We start from the raw sequence: 24808 nt of genomic DNA, 5'->3' as shown, positions 1-24808 counted from the left end.
CTGTGTGAAACCTGGTCATGGACTCAATGGTAACATACTGCTACCTGCCCCCACTTGTCTGAAAAGGGGAGTGCAATGGACTTGGCTATGGAATATAAAGGCCCCGCACTGTTGATGGGTGGGCCTAATAACCCCACGGGGCAAGGGGCTAGAGGTGAACTTACAGGTCATTCCTTGGGTAATGGCTGACTGGCCACCACAATTGACTGTGAGATATCCCACAGGAAAGACAGATGAAGAAGAAAGTACCACCCTAAGGGGAGCATTTGTGTTGCCACTGTGGCTTATCATGAGTTTTCCCATATTGTGTCATGTTGACACAGTGGAAGCAATGCCACAAGGGGAACGAGTATGGTACCGATGGCCAAGCTGCCCTCGGCAGCAATGATCTTATCACAAGATAAGACACTAGCATGTGTCTTGCTTGATGGAAAAGATTTATCTGTGTTAGTACCATTGTCCTCTCTTTCTTTCAGACCTTAGGCCGCTTTAAGTGAATACCATGGTTGAGTGGGCACAGACCTATGCCATGATCATGGGTGTCTCACACTGTTGGGCCTGTACGGAGTTTCCTGTCAGCACCTTTGCAGGACTGCCTTGGTGTATACATGCAGCTGATGTCACAGCATGGGAGCTGCTGACCTATTGGAGACCCCAGTCACCCGACTGGACCATCATCTATACTCAAGTGGATACACAAAGAACTCGGGATGTACTGGACAAACCCTTATTGGGGTACTCGGTACATGATGGATGGTCATAGTTGACTAGTAAAGGGGTGGAGGTGACTGGGGATGTGCCCCATTGTATCAAAAGAAAAACAGGGTCCCAATTGTTAGGGCGAATGCCATGTCCCCTATGTCAAAATATAACTATTGTCTCTTCCACCATGCATCGGTGAACAAGACAAAAGTATGATGGCATCCACCCAACTATGATTTTGCCCCCAGGAAGGTAATGGGTATGTGGAGCCCATGGATGGCCATACATTCCCTTAAACTGAAAAGGATGCTGTACTTGGGGACACCAATATTTGCCAACAACTATGTGGCAGGCGCTCCCACTGTGCCCCACAAGTTGGGATGCATATTATTCACAACATGTCCACACTAAGCAGACACCATGGTGATATTACACCTTAGCCATCTTTCTGCCGGTAGCAGGTGATGTGATGGTGGAAATGCAAGTGACAGCTTTGGCAGAACATAACTGCCCAAGCCTTGAATTATACTCATAAAGCCCTTAATCTGGTAACTGATGAAGTGGATCAAATTAGAAAAGTAGTATTGCAAAATCATATGGCTTTGGATATCTTAACTGTTGCCCAAGGAGGCACTTGTGCCATTCTCAACAGCAAATGTTGTGTTTATATCCCAGATCACTAGCACAACATCGTACAAGCCTTGGCAGGTCTCTCTCAAGAAATACAGGAAGTCCTGCAGCTCACTGGGGATCCTCTGCAGGAGTGGCAGGCAGGCCTAACGTCTACTTGGCGCTGGATCTTAGCTCTCTTAGGAGGTGGAGCCTGCCTCCTACTGTCATGTTGTTCCCTGTTGTTGTTGTGGCATGTGGGTACAGAGCTCTCCCCTCCTGAAGCGATCATGTGCCAAGCCTATGTAGGTGTATGGGAGGAACTCCAAAGGGGTGGAGTATGCAGAGAAGGATGACTGTAGTCAGGCTCCATCCCCTCACCCGTAGCTAACTTCCAAGTGGAAGAAACTCGGCACTTCTCCCCTTATGTAAACCTATGCCCGGTTTGCACGCACAGGCTCCCATCATCTGGCAGCATGCCACTATTGTTTAACCTGTGTACAAAAAGGTGCCGCCGCTATGCGAGGGGTGCCGTGGCCTAGCCGGGTAATACTATCTCCCTGTGAGGCTGGCTGTGTTCTTCGCTGGAATAACCACGATTCTGCAGCAACACAGATCTCTACAACAAAATGCTACAGCATTTGCTTCAAAAAATAGAATGAAAGAAAATCTGAGGAATCAAGGAGAAAAGGGGCATCTGCGAATTCTGGGTGAAAAATGAGGAGAGAATAACAAGTTCTCGGCTTCGGTTTCTTCATCTGAAATATGGGGATCATCACGCCAATCACACAAGGTTTTGTGGAAAAAAACTATGTAACAAAACTTCTTGCCATGATGCCTGGCATGTAATAAGTACTCAGTAAAATACATATATATATATAAAATCTAGTCTATCTATCCATCTACCTATCATCTGTTATACATAACCACAATAGTGGGAAGCTGCAAGTACCATGGTACTGCTTACTTTATGGTTAGAAATGGCTGATAGTTGCATGACTGAGCTTGCAGGTGCCATGAAAAAAATTGTTCATTACATCATTTTTTTATTTCTAGAAACCAGGAAGAGGGCAGTTAAAACAGTGTTTCTCAATCCTTGATGCATATTTGTTCTTCTTAAAGTATTCATTACAGGTCTCACTCAGAACTCCCCAGAAAGTCTGACTTAATTCTTATGTGATTATAATGATCTGCTAGAGTTGAGGACTAGTGAGCTAAATGGTCTCAGTTGACAGACATTCAAAAATAAACTAATGTGTGGAAATTGGATAAAAGCATTGGTTTTTACTTTTAATTATGAGCAATGTCAATATATAAAAGTGGAGAGTATTATATAAATCAGTATATACCCATTATCTAGATTTAATGATTAAACTTAGCCCCATTTCCTTCATTTATATGTATAATATGTATTATATATATGTATATATACAAAGACTACGAAATTTTAAAATAAAAGACAGTTTGGCATGTAACCATTAAGTATTTCAATGGACGTTTCTTAAAAGGAGACATTTTCTTCAGAACTATAATATCATTATAACACATTACAAAATTAGCACTGGCTTAAAAATGTTTTTTAGAGCAGTTTTATGTTCACAGCAAAACTGTGCAAAAATACAGAGATTTCCCACATAGCCCCTGGCCCTGCCAACTCAGAGCCTCCCCACCTGTCAACATCCCCCACCAGAGTGGTATATTTGTCAAAACTAATGAACCTACACTGATGCATTATTATCACCCAAAATCCATAGTTTACATAGGGGTTTGCTTTTAGTGTTGTACATTTTATGGGTTTATACAAATGTATAATGGTATGTATCTGTCATTATAGTATCATAAAAAATAGTTTTCAGTGCCCTGAAAATTCTCTGTGCTCTGCCTGCAACCTTCTGGCTCCCTACTTTGACTTTTCCAGATTGTCATATAGTTGAAATCATCTGTAGCCTTTTCTGATTGGCTTCTTTCACTTAGTAATATTCATTTACGGTTCCTCCATGTCTTTCAAGACTCGATAGCTCATTTATTTTTAGCGCTAAAAATATTCCTTTGTCTTGGATATACTACAGTTGATTTTTCCATTCACCTACTGAATAACTTCTTGAATGCTTCAAAGTTTTAGCAATTATGAGTACAGCTGCTATAAACATCAGTATGCAGGTTTTTGTGTAAATATAAATTTTCAACTCACTTGGATAAATATTGAGGAAAGCGATGGCAATATAATATGGTAAGAGTATTTTAGTTTTGTAAGAAACTGCCAAACTGTCTTCCAAAATGGCTTTACCGTTCTACATTCTCACTAGCAACAAATAACAGTTCCTGTTGCTACACATCCTCACTATCATTTCCTGTCATAAATGTTTTGGATTTTGGCCAATCTAATAGGTATATAGTGGTAGCTCATTGTTTTAATTTGCATTTCCCTAGTTACATATGAAATAGAGCATCTTTTAATATGTCTATTATGTTGTTCATTTTCTTGTCAAGTTTAATAGTTCTTTGTATATTATGGATAATAGTTCTTTATCGAATATGTCTTTTGCAAATATTTTCTCCTAGTCTGTTGTTAGTTTCTTCAGTCTCTTGATACTTTCTTTCATAAGCAGGTTTTTAATTTTAATAAAGTCTAGCTTACCAATTATTTCTTTCGTATATCGTGCTTTTGGTATTGTATCTACAAAGTTATTGCCCTACTGAAGATTGTCTAGATTTCTTCCTTTGTTATCTTTTAGGGGTTTTATAGTTTTACATTTTACGTATATAGCTGATGATCCATTTTGAGTTAATTGTTAATTGTCATAAAAGATGTAAGGTCTGTGTCTAGATTCTTTTTTTTTTTGTCATATAGTATCCATTTTTTCAGCACCACTTGTTGAAAAAGAGTATCTTTTCCTCATAGAATTTCTTTTGCTCCTTTGTTCAAAAATCAATTGACTATATTTGTGAGTATATTTCTGGGCTCTCTGTTATGTTCCATTAATTATTTGTCTATTCTTTCACCAATACCACTCTGTCTTGACTACAGTAGCAGCATTAATTTTTAAATATTTTCTAATACCTTGTTCATTTTAAACTTTCTCAACTGTCTCAAAAACATCCTTGGGGAAAACTTTTATTTTTTTTAAGATAATTTATTAGTAAGCAAATTTTACAAATCTGAAAATAAAAGGTAACAAAAGAAAAATGACTATAAATTCCAAAATTTTTCTAAAACTATGCCATTATCTATGACTAAGACCTAAAGATAGATCAAATAAATTCACTCTACAATGAAATAATTTACCACTCCAATGATAATTTTTAAAAAGCAATTCAATCTTAGTACAAGGTAATCAGGACCTCTTATACTATTTTTCCAACTTTCTATAAATTAATTCTGAAATAAGCATCATCTTGTCATCCCATTTATAATTAGTATGTTACAAAAGTATATGGAAAGTAGGAATTCATGTTCTTAGCAAGATACTTTTTTTAAGGCATAATATCTCCAAGGTTTCTATAAAAATTAAATGTTATTATACATAAAGTACTTAGAACAATGCCTGTAACAGAGTAAATGTATTTTCTATAAGACAAGAAAAGGTCTTAAGTTTAATGTATATAAGAACCTCCTAGAGGTTTGTGTTAAATTTATGCTTTCTAGGGCTCCTATCATAGAGATTATGAGACAGAAAGTCTGTATTGGTACCCAGAAAAATGCATTCTAAATAGCACCCGAGATATCCTGAGAGAGGTTGATGGACCACATTTAAACAAGCAGTGACACTGGATTTCATCTGAAAAACACCAGAGATAATAAGGGAGCCTCTAGTGTAACAAAAACAAAACAGTATGACAAAAGTAAACCCTCATCCAAATAACAAGGAAATCAATGAACAATCTCAAAGGTCTGCTATGTATAAAACTGTGATATACTAGGTAATAGAGAAAGGGATCAAAGACATACAAAATTTTGTGTGTGTGTGCACATGTGTGTGAAGAAAAGGTAATCCCAGTCTTTAAAGATTCTGCACTCTACCGGGATCACAAGGCACAAGCCTTTGAAAATTTTAGTAACCGTAACGGAGTACAGGGGCAATGAAAAATAATCACGTAAAAGATAAATTTTTATTCTTCCAATAAACCACACAATGAAGTTTCTCTTGAGACAAGTTTTGAAGAAAAGGCAATTTGCATCTTCTGAATGTAATTTCTAATTGGAACTGAGAAGCTGGCTTTTGAAAAAAAATTAATAGTATTATAGGTTCTTTGTTTTTAAACTCCATTCTCATGAAAGTTGCAATAAAGTATAGTATCTTTTTATAGAATGTTTTTCAAAATCAGTAGGTGAGATTGATTGGTATTTAATTGACAAAACGTATATAGGTATGGTCATATATGTATAATTATTTTCATCTTTTTTCTTAATAATTAATTTTAACTGTTTCATAGAAAATGTACACTATTTCTTCCTATAGAAGAAATGCAAAACAGAATTCTCAAAGAAATTGACCAATATTAAGGGATCTAAAACGGGATGCTGTGGAAAGCGCTACATTACTAAATGGAAGAAATAATTTAAGTAAAAACTAAATGAAAAGCATGTCTTTAAAAAAAAAAAAAGTTTCCAGGCATCTATCACATAAAGTTTCTCAACAATTTCTCAGAAACTACTAGTTTCTGCTGAGCATTGTTTTTCTTTGTTTTAATTATCTCTGTTTTTAGATCATATCCCTGATTTTGTCACCAAATCATTGAATGACCTTGGGATAGTTTCTTTCAAATGCCTCAGTTTCTCTGTTTACAGAATGAGGGTAGTAATCCCTAAGACCCTCATACTTCACTGAGGTATTTCAAAGCTTAATGAGTCAGAAAGCTTTGAGCTGCTCTGATCAAAGGCACTGTATAACTACAAAGAATTGTTATTATTTACCAGTAGCTCTTTTTTATTATGCTACTAATGAGCATTGTGGTCAGTAATAACTTATTAGAGAAAAAAATAGGTGAAAGTTAAAAAGGCTGTTTCTCTCTATATTCAGATATAAATGTTGTTAATATTAATTGGTGTTATGCAGACATATTGAAAATGGGGATTCCTGCAGTCTGACAGTTCCTTCTGGAGAAATCTTTGTAAAAGTACCTACTCAATATCTTAGATTTAAAGGATTCAGCTTACTCAAGAGATTTCCTTGGATTTGTGCAAAATTTACATAGAACTCACATTTCAACAGATTTGGTAGAGAGGACATGGCATCAAAATGTCCTCATTAAGATTATTTTCTCATATATCTTCATTTTTTTCATTTTAATGATCCTTAAGCAATTTTACTGATAAATCACATTTTCTCTCTCCTCCTTTACGCTCACACAGACACACACACACACACACACACTTCACCTCACCTCATTGTACCATTCTGTATTCTAACACGTAAAACACTCAAAGTGAGCGATCTTAATAGCAAAAATGGTATATATTCAGCACATAGTTGAAAAGATTTCATCCTTTCCAAATTGATAGATGGCATGGAGTCATTATGGTACAAATCGAATTTCAAATGATTGAAGAAAAGTTTATAAATATCAGCAATAAAATAAGCAATTTTATTTTACTTTGTCTCTCCTAAAAGTGCATGTCAAAATCTTTTTCCAGGAATATTTAGAAGTACTTTAGGTCTCTTATAGGCAAGAAAAAGTACAAGTTCTCAGAGCCTTGGCAGTCCAGCCATCTCTGAGCAGGGTTCTTTCTCAGCCTCAGGCCTCTTTCCCATTCAAAGCTTTATCCTAAAATAAACGAAGCACTCAGCCACTAGAAGCACTTCAGCTGGAACGTTTGTGAAACAAGTACATTCTTCAGTACTCAGGGTAAATGAATTTTTCATGAGCTAAGATCTATATAGAAAAGTTTTTATGAAAATCTCGTATTTTTTAAGGAAGAATTCTACAGACTGAATTGTGTTCCTGCAAAATTCATATGTTTAAGCCTTCATACCCAACGTGACTATAGTTGGAGATAGGGCCTTTGAGAGATAACTGGATTTAGATGAAGGGGTTAGTGTTCTCATGAGAAGAGATTTTGGAAACACTCTCTCTCTCTCTCTCTCTCACTCTCTCTCTCTCTTCTTCCCTCCTCGCCATGTGGAAATACAGTGAGAAGGCGGCTCTCTACAAGCCAAGAAAAGGGCTCTCCCCAGAAACCAATTATATGACACCCTATTCTCAGACTTCCAGCCTCCAGAATGTGAGAAAATATATGTCCATTTAAGCCACCTAGACTGTGGTATTTTGTTATGGCAGCTAGAGTCGAAGAATACGAAGAGCAGTGCCAACAATGCTGTAATGATTACACTGTGGCTCACTTTGTTTAGTCTTAACATATGAAAATTCTAATTGGATTCATGACCTTATAAAGATATAAGTTAGAAGATTTTTCTGCAGCTATTCATTTATCTGATGTTATATATCAAATGCCTATTCAATAAATATCTAATTAGCAAATATTGAACTCCAGGCTGGATGTTGGGTAGAAAGACATACAAACATACCCAAGTTCCTAAGTTCAAAGGGTGCAGAGCATGAAAGAGATGTGCCAGTTACTCTGAGAAGAGAACTAGTAATTGGACTTTCTAAAAGAAATAATAGTAGTATGTGACCAGCTAAGGATTGTAGAGAATACATTTTTTTTATTTTGTACATGTGCTTTGTTTTGTTTTGTTTTTTAATGTGGTCTATATTTAAGGTATGACGGTCCTTATTGCTTTTTAAGGTGGGGAAGGATGTAAGGTGTGAATTCAGTGGTAGGGTAAAAATGTTAGCCAAAATTGTTAAATGCTCTATATTTACAAAAACAAAGAATGATTATTTTGTGATTCATTCTTTTTTGGACATTATTTTGTCAGCTAAATTTCAAGGAATGCCATTGAGTCTTTAAGCTGTTGTAAACATGTCTCAACTTTGTTTTTGTCGGTTTTACCAAATACAAGATGAGTTATCACTGACCTCATAAAATATGTTGGTCCATATTGTCTACAAAGTAATTTAAAGGATGTCAAAAGCTCTTAATTGGCTTGGAATGTCACACTCTCCAAAATGTAAAATGCCAGATAAATGATAGAAAATTTTATGTTAAAAAGCCATATTCTTTGAACACTTGAACTGTCACTAAAAGTATAGTGTTGTGGTTAAGATTGTTAAAGTATGAATCTTGGCTCAGAAACTTCTTAGTTGTAAAATCTCTCCCAAGTTACTTAGCTTCTCTGTGCCTCAGTTTTCTATAAAATGGAGATAATAATATTATCTTTTTAAGACAATTGTGAGTTAAATTATTCTAAGTGCTTAGAATGTAAGTATGTATGCAATAAATGTTAGCTATTATATTATTAAAGAGGGATTTTCTGATTTGGGTGCCTTTTGTTTCATTTTCTTGCTTAACTGTTCTGGCTAGGATTTCCAGTACGTTGTTGAAAAGAAGTGACAAAAGTGGGCACCCTTGTCTTTTCCCTGACCTTATAAGAAAGCTTTCACCTTTTCACCATTGAATGTTATGTTGGCTGTGAACTTGTCATAGATAGCCTTTATTATGTTAAGGCATGTTCTATTTATATCTAATTTGTTGAGAATTTTTTGATAAGCGACATAAGCCAGACGGAAAAAGACACTTATTGTATGCTATCACTTATATGTGGAATCTAAAAAAGTAAAAAGTCTAACTCATTGAAACCGGGAGAAAAATGGTAGTTGCCACCCTACTAGGGGGTGGAAGAAATGGGAATAGATTGGTCAAAGATACAAACTTTCAGTTATAAGTTGAATAAATTCTGAAGATCTAATATACAACATGGTGACTATAGTTAATAATACTACATTGTACACTTGATACTTGCTAAGAGAGTAAATCTTAAGCATTCTCACATGAACACATACACACACACACACACCACAAATATGAATACCAAATCATCACATCGTATACTTTAAATATATTACAATTTTGTTAATTATACCTCAATAAATCTGAAAAATAAATAGCCTTTTTCTCTATTCAATGACAGTTAAATATTTTAAAAAGTAACTTAGATGATATACATAAAACTACCAAATCAAAATATTTCATATTATGACACTAAAACTGTATTGAGAACATTAATATCAGAAAACATTTATATGTTAATGATATCCATGATAATTTTACCTTACCAGTTATCTATAACCTTCACTCACTCATTCATTCATTCATTTATTCAAAAAGCATTGGGCAAATGTAAACTTTATGTTTTCTGTCAGTGCTTGGTATTCAAGGTAAAAAGATATGGCCCTTACTGCAAAGGAGTCTATGTAATAAAGCATAAGATCTTGACTTATTTATTGAAACGCTAATGTAAGTGTTTAATATCAAATATGGGGGTTCTCTTGAAAACTATATAGTATTCTCATTTCTCTTTTTCAGCACAAGTCTTCATTATTAAATCATTTTTCAAGTTCATGTTGCTGTTTTGTTTTAAAACTACACACATAAAATCATGTTGAGTGTGGCATTCTCAATATGGTGAAATCGAAAGCAAGTTATATAAAAAGTAGTGTGTTTTGCTCTAAAACAAACAAACAAGAAACCTTTTCATCAATATCTTTGTTTCAGAAATGTTCATTTGTTTTACTAAAAGTAACAAGATCTCTGGTCAAAATGCTAACTGACAGCCAGTTGAGCTTGCCTTGAATTTTGAGGAAACTTGATCATTGGTGGTGGTGGTGGTGGTGGACCATATATAAATGAAAGGTGAAGGGAAATGGCTGGAGATGTTGGAAACCACTTTACTATCATTTTAAATACAGGAGTTTAGAATAAAAAGTCAATAGAATGACAATCTACTGAAGATTGTTCAGTTCTCCTACTTTGTCTTTTCCTACATATGGTTCTATAAGCACATATAAATCTACACTCCAAATCATGACAATACACAGTCTCTTGTCCCCTTCTTTTGCCCAGTTCCATCCATAAATGGGGTAGCTTCTTGGCACATGTCCTGTTAGGCTCCTGGACTTGCATAAGAGCACATGAGTCATACCCTATGGCTTACTTGAGTACTAAAGAAAAAGTTATCAGCCCCTAATCAGAAATAAAGAATTTCTGCTCTTCAGATTTGTATCCAATAATATAGCCTCAAACTCTCTGACAGTCTACTGAATTTACAGTTGTAAAAAATTATGTTTATGGAGATTTTTGAAGCATGATCAGCCTCTCCAATGTCAAGGCACATAAAATGTTATCCTTGGACCATGCCTGACCACCAAAGATACCTGCTTGAACCATCCTGGTTTGCCTGATGGTAGGATTAATTGCTTGACTCATTCATAGGTTGCTGTTATGCTGCAGGCTCACATAATTTTTAATGATATAAATTTCTTCAGAGACCCCAGCTGTCTAATTCTTAGCTTCAGTAGCTCCTACTATTGGAAAGGAGGAAAGAAAAGAACATTTTATGTTCTAATATTAGCTAAAAATATTATCAATTACAGCAAAAAAAAAAAGTAGTATATAAAATAAATCTTGGTGAAAAAAAGTAACATCATTTTTGTTTTTCAAGTAAAGCAAAAGCTTTTTATCGAGAGGTGCTTATAAAATGTGAACTGACAGTAAGTAAATAAGCAACTAATTGTGAGTGCATTAGATAAAATTTTTCAGAGCAAAGATAACATCACTAAAATGTGTTTATTCATTCTAGATGGTAACCTCCTTCTCCCTGAATGCCAGTTAGCTTTGGCAAGAATGCTTCCATCTGAATCCTTTTGTTTTCTGAACATTCTGGAATATTCAAAAGGTATGCCAAGAAACTAATGAGAAACTTAAAAATAAATAAATAAAATGGAAACTAAATAAGGAAAAATTTGAGTTCCATAAATTAGACAGCAAACTTTTCTTGTATAGACTTAACCAAGTATTAAAATTGAAAATGATTCCATGAGTTTTTATTTTGTAAAATTACATTTTTACTCTGGAAAGCTATCTTTCACATTTATGTAAAATGGCATTTTTTCTGCCCACCTCAGAAAAGGCACTGAATGTGATAGACACTTACAAACTATAAACTGTGACAGTATCGTTATTGTTTTCCTTGAATTAACATGTGGGAAATCACTATTGCTTTTTTCACCATGAAATAATGTTGTGCTCCTGTTCGTTTTCTCTTTATAGTCTTATTCATTATATCTTTTATATTTATATTTAATGTATTATTTAAGGAATGATAGATGAGCTCCTATATTGGTTAAGTAAAAAAGTAGAAGCTTAACTCATGTAAATGTCTCCAGTGATTTAAAAAATCCATTTTTCCTCCAGAAAGATTTTTATGCTAACCACAGAGTAGAATATATATTTCTGGCTTACAGAAAATATACTGGTTAATCTGTTAAAGTATCTTATGAAATCCATCTTTTATTTATAGAGATTTTATTATGGATTTTACAGTGTTACATTTTCTCTCATATTCAAGACTTGCGTTTCAGACTTGACTTTTACTCAGACAAAATGCTAAATTTGATTCACGCCCATTACCAAATATCAGGCAGAATTTAGAAAAGTAGGGTTAGCTGCCAGTACACTGGTAACCTTTCCAGAGTGTTTCCCTGGAAGGTGTTTACTTCAGACCAACATGTTTATTCCACCACTACACTAAATGCTATATTTTATTTTTAAATCAAGACAAAAAATAATGTTCATGACATATTATAGCATATTAAGCATGAATCATTAAAAAAACTCTTGAGAGCATGGGTTTCTAATTAAATAAGCTAAATGTACAGGCTGTTTATAATTAAAACTCAGAGGAAAACCTAGTTATCTGCAACTAAATTGGAACAGGTACACCACATACGTATTAAGAAATGTCCAGGAAAATACTTCTTGGTAGCTAAAAAATAAAATGAAGTTATTTTATGTCTCATTCAGTAGTTATTTGAAAAACAATATATTGTTTCCCCGGATTTCCTCTGATTAATTTTTTTAAACATGCATTTAAATTATTAGTTTTATTTTTTACTGAATAATTCCCAGACCTTAGTCATTTCATAATATCCTTCCTACAAGCTTTCCAATGTCAACAGGATATAACAAGTCAGCACAAATATTTCTAAAGCAGCTTTATATACACAGGCAACTAAATTGCCCTATGATAATAATAAAAATAATATTTCATTATTTGCATAAGCTTTGAAATGCAATCCTCTCAATTGACTCCAAGAGTATATGTTCCTTGAAATTCACCACTGTTCTTTTGCTTTTGTTCCTCGTAATCTCATCATGCCCTGAGGTACCCTGCTGCCTCAATTGCCTTAGACTGGAAACGTCAGCTGTAGCATCCTTCTGAGATGGTTACAGAACCAGTCTATCTCAAGTAGACTGATTTGTGTGAACTAATAAGTGGTAACATTAATAACCAGATTTCATGGGCTTCTTTCTATCTTCATCAAGAGATCTCACAAGTGTGAAGTTATCCTCCAAGTACTTCTGGAGGTCTTTAGTGGCTAACTTACCTAGGGTGACTTACCGAGGCTGATATTCCCTATTGCTTTAAGTGTGATTGTGTAATTTCTAACATCACTATCACCCCTGCTAACTAAAGGTGGACTTCATGAGTGATTTTCTAATCATCTTCACATAGGGTTCCTAGAAAGTAAGTGGTACTGTTCCAGCTGGGCTCTGTAACACACACACACACAAACCTACACACACACACACACGCACACACACGCACACACACACACACACAAAATGCTTTTGCAAAGTGAGAAGGCAAACTCTTAATCCCTTTGTGTTCTATTCTGTCCTACAGTAAGTGTTTTGGGGGCCTCAAAGTGTCACAAAGTTGACTAAGAAACTATTTTTACTATGCACATGAGAGTTTTTTTCTTGTGTCTCTTTTTTTTTTTTAAATCCAAGATGCACATCAACTGTCAGGGTTGAGAGGTCTGATGAGTTTTCACATAGTAATCTCTATCACACACAATTCTCAGCCCGGTCCTCATGGCAATTTTTTAGTAAAGACACTCTTAATCTCCTTTTGTAATATACATTCTTTTGCCACCCCCATATTCACCACTACAAGGCCCAGTAATGTTTGGAGGAGAAGCAATCACCCCAGTCCCTATATAAATTAATAGTTATAGATAAATAGTTTAATAGATGGGACTCACTCAACAGCACTCACCCTAGCTGGGACCTCCTCATCTCTATTTAAACACTTTGACTTTTATAAATATTAGTTCATCATTACAATAGCAATGAAAAGTGAGAATAGGTGACAGTCTCAACAAATATATAAAATGAGTCATAAGAAAAGGAAAACATTAACTGCCAGGCACTTGGACACATCTCATTAATCCTCACCACAACTATAAGAGGTTCAAGTTACCTAGCTCTATTTCATAGAGATGTTCAAGTTCATATAAATATGAGAACCCAGGATGAAAGCTGTGAACTCTAATACCAAATTTGAAGCTTTTTTTTCCTGCATATAATGTTGCCATGGATGTTCATGGAACTTCCTGACACAGTGAAGGTGAAGAACAAAATCTGCATTGACCTGAAAAGAGGGCTTAGAATCTTTTCTCTCTCCAGTGCTTCTACCATTTCATGAGCACCTACTTTGTGATTCTTTACAAATGGCTCATCTCATCCTCCTAAAACTGCACTGACATACATATCCCTTCCCTGATTTACAGATGAGGAAACAGAGGTCACCTAAGTCACGTGACTTACCTATGATCTCACACCTTATAAAGGCCAAAGCCAGGGCTCAAACAGAGTTCTGACTACAAAGCTCAACTTGCTTCCCTCATATCAATCTGTCCACATGTTCTTCCATCACCACATCATTTTTCACATAGTTATTTATTAAGGCAGTTTAGGTAAATTTCACATAATTTACCTAAAGACACACAGATTGGGAAAGGACATTGAAAAGATCATAAACTTTGTTGTTAGAAGGGAATAATAGTCACATTTGTGGAAAAAAAAAAAAAGAAAAAAACCATATTCTCATGAATGTTTTTACCTTTAACTTCTGACAAGTTGTAAAAATGTAACCTTGAGTTTTAATCCTATTGGGCTCCTCATCACTGGGCTGGCCCTTTGCATGTTAGCCTTACCACAGAGCAGAATGTGAGCATCTGCTCTTCACTTTGCCTTTTACAAAATGAGGATATGAAAAATATCAGCCACATACCCTAAAGGAATGCATGCATCCATTCTTGAAAGCATGGGGTAAGTTGAAATGCATCTAATGGCATCATAAGGCACACAAAAAAGGGAAATGTTGAACTGTTAATGTATCAGAATACGTCAAACTGTTAAAAGGCAGAGCCATGCATCCTTTGTCGCCTCAGTGTCTTTTAAGAGCCCCGCCTTGATAAAGATGCAAAGTATATTAAAACATCGATGAAGAAGAATAACCTAGCTCATGAGATTCTCCACCTTTGGAGCTTTATTAGTTGTCTACTGCTGCAGTAACAAATTATCACAGATTTAGTGGCTTAAAAAAAAAACAAAACAGAATTTTATTATCTCACAGTTATGAAGGCCAGAGGTTTGATTAAAGTGTTATCAAGTTTGATTCCTCATGAGGCTCTAGGGGGAGAATCCATTCTAACTCTCTCTTAGCTTCTGAAGCCTGCAGCAGTCCTTGGCAACTCTTTGCTTTTAGGGGTGTCACTCCAATCTTTGCGCCATCTTCACGTGGCCTTCCCCACTGTGTGTGTCTGTTTCAAATCTCTCTTTCTCTTAAAAGGATACTAGTCATTGGATTTAGGGTCCATCCTGCATTCAGGATGATTTCACTAGGAGATCCTTAGATTAATTATATATGCAAAGATCTCATTTCCAAATAAGATCATAGTCACAGGTACCAGTGGTTAGGACTTAGATGTATCTTATTTGGAGGACACAATTCAGCTCACTACAGGAGCCATCCAGATGCCTGTTAGGAAAGTCTATACTTGCTAATAAGGATCATTTACTTGAGAAAGCTCAAAATAGATGTTAACTTAATGTGCCCAGGATATTCTGATCTCAGTGGAACAAATGAAGAAAATAAACTATGTTATGGACTTTCCACATTCCAAATTAGAGAATACCTCCTCCCCAAACTAAACTATTCCTTTCAATTCTGAAATAGAAAATAATATTTTCACTTGTGACCTGTTATTATAGAAGACATCACTGCAAACAGACTGTTTCACCTGGTAATATTTTTTCCTCTTTAGCCTGAATCAGCTTTCCTTTCACAAAAAAACCATGTATACACATGTGTGTGCAAACACACACACACACACACACACACACACACACACACACAAACACACACCTCACCTAGAACTAAACATGTGGAGTTCTTGTATTTTTATTTGAGATAGATAAGGTGACTACATAGAACACTTTTCCTTTCTTTGGTGGATCTGAATACATAATGCTATATTATACATAAATAGAAATGACAGATGAAGAAAATGGGAAAGGTGTCTCTGAAGCCAACACTATCCATGGGCTAAAGATTCCCTTTTGTGGAATGAGTCACAACAGTTAAAATGTATAAATTAAGTTCCGTAAATGGCGACTTCATAAATACTAGATAATTGACCTATTAATACAGTGCTTATGCAAACAAGTCCCAGTAGTTCCTTAATGTTATCCAAGTAAGTATATGCTGGTTTCAGATTTTACCATAGAGATTTTATAATATGCTAGAAATTAGTATTGTAACAAAATAAAAATAGTTGAAGTGAAACTAAATTGTTCAAGGGCCAGGATTGATACTGCTAAGTAGTATAAGTTCTACATGGTAAAATGTATATGAAAAATAAGGGCAAAGACTCGGAGAAGTCATGAATCATGTGCTCTAGGAAGGGAAGTGTCGATAAGTAAAATGAGACCATGTATAAGACAGGCATTTCAATTTGATCTTTTAAAAATTATTTTACATTTCTTGATATATATTTTAATGCTGACCTGGTCTAATGAAGAACTTCCAACCAGAATTATGTCTCTCAGAGCATATCTTTCAGACTCCTCACTGTAATCAGAGGTAGCTTCACTGTCCTCTCTGTGGAGTTCAAGATTCTTACTGGAAGTCATCCACTCTTCGGAAGCTAAAGGCTCCTTCTGGACGCTTTCATCTATTGGCCCCAAGAAAATCACAATGCATTCCACTTACTCTTTGTCACATTAATGTTGGCTAAACACTCAATAATCTAAGCACTGTTTTTCTTATGTGAAATAAATTTTGGTTTTTCATAATCTACAATTAAGCAAATAATTCTCTGTTTAATGTGCTGGGAAATCACTAAAACCCAGGACAAGTTTTAAGACTAAAACAACCACAACCCAAAACTTTTGTTTATCTTGTCATGTTCACAAAGTGAGCAAAGTATCATTGTGCATTATAAACTTTTTTCCCACTTACCAAATTTATCCTGAAGTGTAGATATTGTGCTTTTTCGTACGTTAATATTACATGTTGTTTACTTCAACATCTTACCACTTACTTGCTGTTTTGCTGAAACCAGCTTGGAGACTAATAGGTTTAGGGGAAGCCAGAGCTCTTGGGTTTATTTCTTAAGTTAGGATCCTTGAGAACAGTTCCCGAACTCTACATGCACAGAGGCACTTTATTTGGCTTGCCTTGTTTATTTGCATAGAAATGCCAGCATTTATACAAATGGTATGTGTACTTTACTTCTCTCTCTATCATCCAAAATCAGTATCATCTACAAAATGTATCTATTCATGTAGCTGGATGCATGCTGTAAATATAAAATAATCTTTTCTCTTTCAGTCTCTATAAAAATACTGGAAGATAAACTGTGGAATTTCTCATGTCTCCACTGTTAGAATTTTAAAAGAAACTTGACATCTTTTACCAACGGAAAAGAGCATTTTTTTCAGGAGGGAAATGAGGTGAGTCCTGGAAAAGCACTGGGCTCCAGTATCAAGAGGACAGCTGGCCTTCCTTCTTTGTTCCCTGTGACACTGTATTATCTTGCATAAGTCTTTAAACTTTCTAGGTCTCAGTTATATCCTCATGTATAAAATATCTGGTGAAGTGCTTGACTATACTTTAAATCCATAAGGCTTCTGTAAGCCCATGATTTCAGAAGACGTATGAGGTACTACCTATAAATGTGCTCTTAGTGGGTTCAAAGGATTCCAGCTGCAAAGAGTTGTTAGAACGGAAGAGACATAATAGGTACAAAAGTGTATTATCCAACGTCTAGCAGCAAAAAAAAAAGGAATTAAATGTATATTTGCTGACTCGGAAATTAGACTAAACATATAGAGACCTGACTGAATTAAACACAACCATTGTGATGTTTAATTTTATGTGTCAGGTTGGCTAGGCTATTTGTGCCCAGTTATTTGTTCAAGTACCAGTGTAAATGTTGCCATAAAGGTAATTTTTTAGAAACGTGGTTAACATTTAAATCAGTAGGCTTTGAGTAAAGCAGATTACTTTTTATAATGTGCATGGGCCTCATCCAATCAGTTAAAAGCCTTAAGTAATAACCGAGGTTTCCAGAATAAGAAGGCATTCAGTCTCAAGACTGTAACGTAAAAAAATCTGGCCTGTGTTCTCAACCTGCTGATCTGCTCTGTGGATTTTGGACTCAAGAATGAAACATCAACTTTTACCTGAGTTTCCATACTGCTGCCCTGAAGAATTCAGACTCAAGACTGAAATTTCAACACTTGCCTGAATTTCATATCAACTTCTTACATGAATATCCAGCCTGCTAGTCTTCCCTAAGTATTTCAGACTTGTCAGGCCCCACCAATGAATGAGTCAATTTCTTAAAATAAATCTCTCTCTCTTTTTATTGGTTCTATTGGATTCTGCTTCTCTGGAGAATCCTAACACATCACTTGAATTAAGATTCCTCAAAATGAGGGATCAAGCTGGCTTCAAAATGAGTTTGCTTGGTTTATAAAGACATAAAGAAATAAAACGTTGGCCACATGAACTGATAGCAAAAAATACAGAGTGCTGGTAAGGAAGGCAGGAATAAAATTTTTAAGAAATGGTATTCTGTAAACAGAGCTTAAAAAATGAGAACTAAACTTTAGAGTTGTTATGAGAATTAAATAAGTTAATATTTACCTTATTTAGAATAGTGCTTAGGATAGTGCCAGGCACTTTGTAAGCACTCTATAAACGTTTAGCTAGTATTAATATTTTCATCACCATCATCAATCATCCTTATTATTCTATGTATGTGATTATCGTGTCTGCTCATGTAATAATAATTTATTCCCCATAACTACTCCATTTTGATAGGTATTATATGTCCATTTGACAGAAATAACAAAGTAAGATTAAGAAATAAAAGCTTAGACACACTCTTTAAAAAAAATGTGGCATACAGCCTCACATTAGTTAATCCAAATATGCCGTTTACCATTGTAGGATTCTGCAATAGTAAGACTGTTAAATCATTTTTGCTATTTAGGGTTATAAATTCTACGCCATTATAGGAAATTGGGCCATAATTACTTTTCCCCCAACCTTAGCTATATAAATATTTGCAACCATCAAAAATATACATAGGTCATCAATAAATGGTTATATTTTTTAAAAATACAGATAAGCATTTGCTAGAAACCATCTCAGTGAATTTACAATTAATATTAATATAAAAAATCGAAAATAATAGGTCTCTTACCTTGGTCTCCTCCATGTCCACTCTCATCATACAGCCTCATTAATCGATCATAGAGAATTCTATTATCCACTTGTGGAGATGCTAAAAGAACATAGGTATGATAACTTTCTCATCTGTCAATTTATAGATGCACAAATGTAATTACAAAATGATATTATTAATCATCGCTATTTAGGTATTTTATAGGTTATATACACAAATTCTATTCAATATGCTGCTTTGCTCTGGAAAAAAAAAACTTTTGTAAATCAATGAAAATTGCAACAATCATTTTTAAATGTGTATTGCAGGATATTTATAATAAAATACTTCTTCAATAAAAAGGATCTCATATTCAATGATTATGACATCTATTACACAAGAATCATTTCAGAACAAGCCATTACGATTTGTCAAATCATACAATAGAATATATAAGCCTTTGATCAAAATGAATGTTTTCCATTAACTATTCTCTACATGTCATTTTTTACTACACATATGTAAGAAACAGTGAACTTAGGTGGTCTTACATTCTTTTATATATGCTATTGCAATATAATAGAAAATGCAAGGGCTACTTAGTTCTTTTGTGAATTTGAAGCAACAAGATCATTTCATAAGAAAAAAAATAACATAATCATAAAAACAGGGCCGTGAAAGAGGATTTAAAGGGACATTTAGGTGGTTCTCCTGCCACTACAACCAAACATAAATGATGCCAAGTTGGATGACCCCTGCCGCCTCAGAATTGGAATATACATCCATACATCGAATGTGTTCCCCTTCCCATAGGAAGCAAGTGAAGTAACTGAATTGTGTTTGCAGTTTTACTGTGCTGGTCTTAACATGTAATAATAACATGTATGCCCATACTCCACAGGTGAGCCAACTCTGAAGATAATAGTTAATTCTACTGCTCATAACTGAAACTCACTCAGCAAGTGTTCTAGAAGAACCTTCTAGGATTCTCATTCTCCAAGTTAGATGCTCCTGAAAATTCTAGGTCCCTTTTTCTGAGATTATTTGAACTTCAGTGTTGAAAAAAATCTGATGTAGCTTATACCATGGACTTGGAATGGCGAAAGAGGAAAGCCTAGGCTGCTGCAGCCAGATGGAATGTTTGAAAGCATAACATGAAAAGATCTTTGAAGTTAGTAGCTTCTGCTCATTGAATCCTGCAGAAGACTTTTGCAAGTATCATTGGACCTACAGGTGTTCTTTTCCTTCCAAGAGCCAACAGAGACTTTCTAGCACCCTAAATTTGGGGGCAAAGGAAGCGAGGTCATTCCTGGAAGACATTTTGCAGATTGTGCATTGGGGAAGTGTCAACTTTTATTCCAACATTGTCTGGAACTATATAACTCTTAATGATAACAGCTACAAAACTTATTAAGTTGATAAATGGCTCATAAAATAATCTTATTTGGAAGTTAATACTGAGCGATAGCAGATACGTAGATGGGAAATTCTCTGCAGATGTAAAAAAAAAAAAATCTCCAGTATAAGGACTTGATAATCCTGATGGATCAATGAAGGTCATAGCCAAGAATAAATGAACATACATTTAGTGTGTCAAAACAGACAGACAAAAGGTAAATGGCATTAATATAGAGAAACCATTTTTAGAAGACAGGCAGCATGGCATAGGTTTGGTATCAGCGAAACCTGACTCAAAATCCCAGGTCCTCCACTTATTAGCTCTGTAATCTTGGAGCAGCTTTCTAGAGCTCTTGAGCTTTAACCTCTTTGCCCTCAAAATGGAATAGTTGTGAGGGTTAACAAAATAATAAGCATAAAACACTGAGCTTCATATTTCTCACTTCAACTCCTATTCTATGCCAACTGCTATGCTGGAATATAGTAGGCACTCAGAAAAGGGTAGCCACCCCATTTGCTTGTTTGTTATTAACTACTTAGTAATTGTATGAAGTGCATAATTTTTAATGGTTTGGGTTCTGTCATCCTGAACTAGTATTTGTGTTTTTATTATAAACTGATGAGTTATAGATAGCTTTTGGGGAGTTATATGAGAGGAACCTGAACAAGATCTAACTGACAACTGCTGTAGAGGTTCTGGTTTCTTAGGTGTGCACACCTGGTGAGCATCCCCCTTCAGTGATGCCCTTTAAACACCCTGAAGAGTCAAACAGGTTACATAGCACAGAAATGGAAAGCAACAGAATGTCTTCTTCAAACTCAAATTCAACAGTTTGAATTAATCTGCTTCCTTTTCCCTTCAGAAGTTTTCCCCAAGGGGAAGAGTGGAGAAAGCCAATAGGACAAATACAAATTCTAAGGGGAAAAAGAACAGATTGAATTCCGCTTCATGACTTCCAGGTCTCTATGATCTAAGGAAAAATACTAAATCTTTCTAAGTTTGTTTCTACATCTTCACAATGAGAATAATAATGGCTACTTTAGAGGTTTTCGTGTTGGTTGGTCAGAGTTATTGTATCTAGCTCAAGACACCCCTTGGACACTCAGTAAATAATAACTAATGTTTACAGAAGACTTGCCATGTATTGGATACTATGTTTAGCACTTTAAACTCATTTACACATTAACTCAATAAATATTTCTCAAGTCAACTCCTGTTCTATACCAAGAGCTGTGCTAGGCTCTAAGAATTCATTGGCGAAAAAGGTAAACAAAATCTCTACCCTTTTTGTGTTCAGGAGATGGTCCAATAGGAGAGAAACACATTTCATAGACAATTGCTCTAATAAGTAATGTGCTGACCATTGTCATGAGTTTTTTAATGGAGGTATACAGGAAAACATCACCTAACTTAGTCACAGGAGTTGAGAGTTGTCATTTAAGCCAAACTTCAAACAGATAGGGCATCGGCCACATGAGGAGAGAAAGAAGGCTGTCCCAACCATTGTGAGAGTTCAGTGTCCAGAAGGAGCTCCATGCATATAAGAAACAAAAAGAAATCCATTGTGGCTAAAAAATGCTGAGCAAGTGGAGAGGATCAGAGATGAGGAAGAACAGTATATCGGTCTTTACCCTGAAAGCAATAAGCAGCAATGAAAGGGCTTGGGTAGGGAATGGCAAGATGCGGCGTGGAGAACAGCTTAAAGGGGAGCAGGAGTGGATATGGACTGAAGCAGTTTATTAATTCCAGGTAGGTGATGATATTCACTTGGGATCAAGTAGGGGCAACAGAGATGATGCTGAGAGGCAACCGGCAATGAGATTTCATATATCTTGTGTTTTTCATGTCAGCAAATAAGTATTAGATCATATATGAACCATATACTATGCCAGATTCTAAAGACATTTAAGGTCTAGTGGGAAAGAAAGCCACTAAAAAAGTAAGTCTCTTAACAAATATGTAATTCATAACTAGATACATGCCAAAGGAAGAAAAGCTGGGTGATGAGACAAAGCAGCAGAGTTAAAAGTGATGATCTGGAGAACACATTTAGTAGGTCAAATCAACAGGCCTTTACCACCCTGTAAGGTATTATTATTAATTTATTCGTTATTATTAAATGCAACCTGCGATGGTTAATTTTATATGTGCAGTTGGCTGGGCTGACCACTTGTTTGGTCAAACATCAGTCTAGATATTGCTGTGAAGGCAATTTTTAGATGTGATTAACATTTAAATCAGTAGACTTTGAGAAAAATAGAGAACCCTCCATAATGTGAGCGGGCCTCATCCATTCAGTTAAAGGCCTTAAGAGAAAAGACTGAGGTTTTCCGAAGTGATTCTTCTCAACATCACAACATAGAAATTATGCCTCCATTTCCAGTCTGCTACCCTGCTGAATCCAGGCTCAAGACTGCAAGATCAATCCTTATCTGAATTTCACATTAACTTTTACCTGAACTTCCAACCTGCTACCTACCCTCAAATAGACTTGCCAGGCCCCACAATCACATGAGTCAATTCCTTAAAATAAATCTGTTTCTCCCCCTCTCTTTGTACACACACACACACACACACACACGCACACACACTACATAAGTATTATATAATACGTAGAGAGAGAAAGAGAGAAATCCTATTGGTTCTTTTCTTTTGGAGAACACCGATTAATCCACAAGCTAACATTACCTATATCAAATCATATATAAAATTGTAAAACACTAAAATGTTGTATGTTTACTACATAGCAGCACTCAGATCCATATTTCATATTGAGTAAAAGGTATTTACCATGAAACAATGATAAAACAATTATCCAACATTTTTTAAAATCTCTGCTGTATAAAAAATTGACATAATATTATCCTTCCAGGATTTAGTGTAAAAAAATAAAATGGTGATGATGACTGTGGGTGATTTACACCATAGGTAAATTAACAGGATTTATGAGAATAAGTCTCATAAATTCTATTAAACATTGAAAATTTTCTAACCTATGCTATTTCCCTTTATACCTTGACTTCTGGGAAGCTCAAAGTAAGAGTGAGTGCTTAATTACAGTAAAACTATTATTTTCTATTTCTTGTACATTTACTTCTTCCTTTTGTACAAATTCTCGAATCCCCCTTTCCTCTTTATTTGAACTTTTCTTTAACCATATGCATTTTATATTTCTATTATAAGCGCCCTCAAACTATTTTGGAAGCAAGAGAGAATAAGCTATAAACAAATAAATGTGAGAATAAAGCTGAACAAAAGTGAAGATAATTGGATCCAGCAGACCTTTGGGGTGTCCCTCAAATTCTGCCATACAAAATGTGCATTGCATCTTTGCTCAGGCAGGCCCTCCTTGGAGCCCATCCCAGCAGCACTGCTGTTATATCTCTGCATAGTCCTCAACCCTGTGCCATAGAGAGTATGGAAGGATATCTTGTGCTAATTAGCACTGCATATTCCCCTAATGGGGTAATTGCGCAGGCTTGGATACCCAGAAAAAAGAAAAGGACATCTTAATTGCAGACTTCAAACTGGATTGTGGGCAAATGTAAAAAGAGCTGCCTGATCTAAAATGTGAGACCTCAACTTAACTACAGAAGTTGAGCAATAACGGCTGACTAGGGGAGGATAATCAACAATATTTTGCTTTATGACACTTAACTGTCCATAATTAGAGCCATTCTTCATTCATTCAACATACTTGTTTAGGTCCATTTTGGTCCTTACATTACAAAAATTCCACTATATATAACTATATCTTGTGATCTCCAAGAAATTAAAACAGACTTCGACTAGTAATACAATTTATACTCCTTTCTAGAATTCACTGGTATTCTCTCTCATTCCTAGAGCATGTTTTGGGCAAATAAAAAGTTGAGATTTTCAAGTTTCCGATTCACCTGTATTTTGAGCTACTGGTAAAATCTGGTCCTGAGACTAAGTCCTTGCCTTATCTTGCACCTACGTCCTTTGCTGAGATCTGTGGATTCTGCATCATTTAAAAATAGGTTTAGTTTATTGAAAACACCCTTTTAAAATAATCTTTGTCCTGTGCTTGAGCCTTTTTATTTGAGTTAACCTAGTTTTTATTTAAAAGTACAGATTCAATGGCTGGTGCTCAATGGTGAAATATGATCTTCTGGATTGCAAATGACTCTAAGAAACATTAGTCATTATATTATTATCTCATCAAAGAACTTTGTAAACTCTAGAGTGCTTGGTTATCTATCTTATATGCATAGTGGTATGCACATAAAGAGCAAAACTGAGTTATTATTTTATAACCACAGGTAGACTCAAGATTATAGAAAAGGAAATCATAGTACGGTACCTTTGTGGTTCAAAACTTAGGTGGTGGTTCCACGCCTTTGATGAAAGGAATTTGATAGTCACTATGTTGGGAAATCTCATATGCTAGATGAATTTTATTGAAGAATGCTTATATCAACTCAAAAA

The 24808-nt window shown here is 35.3% G+C and overlaps 1 protein-coding gene across 1 annotated transcript in view; it reads right to left on the bottom strand.

Annotated features, from left to right (window-relative positions):
• The window catches only part of OFCC1 (orofacial cleft 1 candidate 1), a 204852-nt gene that overhangs the window by 158442 nt on the left and 21602 nt on the right, over window positions 1-24808 (bottom strand). The window lies entirely within an intron of this gene.

This window comes from Pteropus alecto, unplaced genomic scaffold (assembly GCF_000325575.1).
Source record: "Pteropus alecto unplaced genomic scaffold, ASM32557v1 scaffold121, whole genome shotgun sequence".
Classification (NCBI taxonomy): Eukaryota; Metazoa; Chordata; class Mammalia; order Chiroptera; family Pteropodidae; genus Pteropus; species Pteropus alecto.
Note: the sequence above shows the minus strand (reverse complement) of the source record. Positions and strands in the feature narration are given on the sequence as shown.